Genomic DNA, 4116 nt, shown 5'->3' with positions numbered 1-4116 from the left:
ATATATGAAGTGTTTTATTGATGAAAGACTGAAATACTGTGAGAATATTAGTCAGATCAAAAGACATCACTAGATATTCAAACAATCTCAGTACAGTTCTAAAGACAGTCTTTCATTCATTCTCAGACTGTATTCACAGCTGTGTATATATATTAATCACATTCAGTTATGTGAATATGACAGCTTCTGTGAGACAGTTGATCACATTCTCAATCAGAGATAGAAGATAGTGACTCTTTATTATCTTGAAGTTCAGGTCACAGTAGTCTACACACAATCTGAGATCTTCATTCTTCTTTTTCATGAATATCACAGAGGCTTTCACAGAGATCTGTGAAGGTCAGATGAAGTCATTCTTCAGATTCTTCTTTACATAGATCTGCAAGACCTCTGTCTCATAATGAGAGAGCTTATAGATTAATTCTCAGAAGAGTTTCTACTCTTCTATCAAATCTATTATCAGATTCTTCTCACAGTGAGAAGAAAGCTCAGCTGTCTTAGCTGAGCTGAACATCTCTGTGAGATCTTGATATTTCTCTGATATCTGAAGCTCAGTTTTCATGACTGCAAGATTCTCAGACACTCATAAAGTTATTATATAGATGAGCTTGTCTTCTCTAATCAACTCTGCAGCATCAACTGCTTCTATCTTCATAAGTGAGTCTGTCAACACTGATCAGAAGTATAAACCTGACTCACAGACAGCTATGTATAAGTTATGTCTTTAAAGTTATACAAGTCTCAAATACATGTTATCTATAATATCTGTGATAATCACAGTTTCTGCAAATCTTCTCCAGATTTCAGAGAGATCTTGTAATTCAAAGATGACTTTTATAAGTCTCTCAGCTCTCAGGTCTGAGTTCTCACATCCTGCTTATTATAAGAGCAGATTTCCAGTCTTCATCTTTCAGCTCATTCACTCTGCAAGCTTTAGAGACATCACAGTGACCTGGGATCCTGAGTTCATCAATGCTTTTCATACTTGTAAGACAGCAGTACTGCAGCACAGTCTCTCTTCATGAGCAAGCATTTTCATTAAAAGAGTAACAGATTCAGGTGTCAGCTTCAAGACTCTTAAGAAGACTGTTACTGACTCTGTTCATGACTTCTCAAATTTCTATTTTGATTTGTTTGAACAGTTTGCATGAAGATATTCTGATTTAGAACAGATAAAGCAGAGTCTCTTTTTCTTAGTCTCTCTGTTATATACTCTGTTTATAAGAGCTTGTGAAGCTCTCTCTCTCTACTCAGCAGTCAGACATAAATCTCTCTGTATCTTATCATCTTTTCCTGACAAATCTGTCCTCTGTTGTCCTGACCCTTGCAGAGCTGATTGATAGTTCACTCTTTATAAGTCTGTGACTCTCACAGTGATCTGTAAGTGATAAATAAGAGTCATCAGTTTCTTCAGAATCAAGAACTTAGAGTCTTGCTCAATGAGCTTGTTCTGCATGTCTTTATTCAGTCTCTTCATGAACATCATCATTCAGATCTTGTTTCAGAGCTCTGTTTTCACAGACTTCAATTCATATCACAATTTCATGAAGTGCTGTGAGTAGTCTTTATCAGATTTCTCACCTCTTTTTCTAATATTGATAATTGCAGCTCAGATGTTCTCTGTTCAGCTCACAGAGTCTCTCAACTTGTTCTCTAGATAGGTCTTGAGAACAGATCATCAGAATCTCTCATAATCATTCTCTAGATGATTCAGTCAGTTCTTGACTTCAGTGTAATAGAGGCCTGTCATCACATAGATAACAGCTTCTTCATCTTTCATGTCACACAGCCAGGCTTGTGAGTCAATTTCAAATGTAAACTCACAAAAGCTTTTATAGATTGTGATTCAATAGATGGCCTTAAGTGATTACAGCTTGAGAAAGTTTCTTTTTGATTTACAGGTGTCTCTGAAGATCATGTCTAGAAACTCAGTTCAAGAGTGTTTACAGACAGTAAGCATTTCTTATAGAAAAATAGCTTAATTCTGTGAGAGATGCTCAAGAATGTTCTTCACTGAGATTGATTTGTTTGTGAATTTGAAGAGTTTCTCTGTCACAGATGCAGAGAATGATGTTCTGTGAGTGATTGATAAGTTCTCTGAGACTTCTTTCACAGAGGTTATTCATGATTCAGATGGCTGCTCCTGAGTGTCTGCAGTAGGGTTCGCAGGGGTTGAAGCACACAAGTTTCTAGTTCTTTCAGTCATAATGAGCAGTTGCTGACTGACTGAGCTTGAAATGTAAGAATAAGTACTTACAGGCAATTATTCAGGTGTTTGCAGCTTGACATGATATGTACTGTTAACTACTAGAAGTGTTCACAGTAGAAAGATAAATGTAGAGATTAAATATATTATAGCATTCAAGCTGAGTTGTGAATAGTATTCATAAATTCCAGTCTATATAGTTGTGTGTAGCCAAGGGCCGCTAGCCCTATTGATTACATGAGAGATAGAAATAGAGGTAAAGGATCCGCGAGGAGCGGGATTTCTTACAAAAATGACTTACTAGAGAAGAGTCATGATATCTTTTAATAAGTTCTATATATAGAAACTTATTCACAGATATATAAATTCAGCTCTCTCTTTATAAGAGATTATTTAAGTCTCTTCAATTCTTTATTTCTGTAGAATTGATTTCTGCTGTGAGCAGTTTCTGAATATACTGAGTATATTTATTCTTCAGTTGCAGTTCAGACAATCTGAATAGAAGATCTTATAAAGACTTATACTCTGTTTTCTCTTATATCAGATCTTCTATAGTACTTCTCAAAGCTTATAAACTCTTCAGATTATAGATACTCTCTTCAAGAATTCTTACAGAGATTCTCAGAGTATTAACTCTTAGTGTTATAGAGAGTAGTTATACAGACTTCTTCTCTCTCTCTTTTCTCTTCTCTTATAGAGAATTAAGAGACTCTTCAGTCAATCTCTTTGTAATACTCAGTTCAAGTATTCTGTGAAGCTTTTCTATCTTTTCTAGTCTCTCTGTATCTATTACTCTGATCTTCTTAATATAGTCTGATCTGTGAGAGAGTTCATTCACTAAGTTCTTAGTTCTCTTAATATGTTCTATCTTGAATCAGAACTCACTCAGTCTCTGAGCTCAGTGAATCTGTCACTGCAAGAGTTTCTTGATTAAAGTAAACTATTATAAGCTGTTATAATCAGTTCTAACAGTAATCACTGTTATAAGACTCTCAAAGTAGTGATATCAGTGATGAAAGAATTTCACTATTATAAGAAGCTTCTAATTATAAATATTATAGTTAATCTTCATGAGTTGTATCTTTCACAAGAAAAAGATCACTGAAACTCAGTTCTTATTTAACTATAGTTATGAGACTATTTCTGAAATTATAAAGAAGAAGATATCTGTCTTTAATCTGATTAAGAGTAAGAAATCAAAGTGAAACAGTATCACTGTATCTATAAATATCTATTTTAATCTTATAAAGACTCTGTAAGCTTCTAAGATAAGAAAGTTCTTACAGTTCTCTCTTCTTAATAATTTTTTCATTCTCTATTTACAGAATAACTTCTTCTTATTTTTATTCTTTAGCATGTCTATAAGAATTAAGAAGATTCTTATAAATATAAAGATAAATTATCTATAGAAATTCACCAAGCTCAGAAAGATCTGAATCTTATGAATACTAGTTAGCTTCAGTTATAATAGAATAGTTTTAATTTATAAAGATTTCATCTGAATATCATCTACAGTGATTATATATTCTAGAAAATTAATTTAACAGATACTGAAGTTATACTTTATAACCTTAATATACAGTTCTATCTTATCTAAGATCTTTAACATACTTTGTACATGCTCAGTATATTCTTTCTTCTTTATAGAGTATATTATCACATTATTCAGATATATTATCACAAAGACATTCAGATATATATAAAGTGTTTTATTAATAAAAGACTGAAATACTGTGAAGATATTAATTAGATTAAAAGATATTACTAGATATTTAAACAATTTCAGTACAGTTCTAAAGACAGTCTTTTATTCATTTCTAGACTGTATTTATAGCTATGTATATATATTAATTACATTCAGTTATATAAATATAACAGCTTCTGTGAGACAGTTAATCACATTCTTAATC

This window comes from Blastomyces gilchristii (genome assembly GCF_000003855.2).
Source record: "Blastomyces gilchristii SLH14081 genomic scaffold supercont1.11, whole genome shotgun sequence".
Lineage (NCBI taxonomy): Eukaryota > Fungi > Ascomycota > Eurotiomycetes > Onygenales > Ajellomycetaceae > Blastomyces > Blastomyces gilchristii.
The sequence above is the reverse complement of the archived record's forward strand: the minus strand, read 5'-3'. Positions refer to the sequence as shown.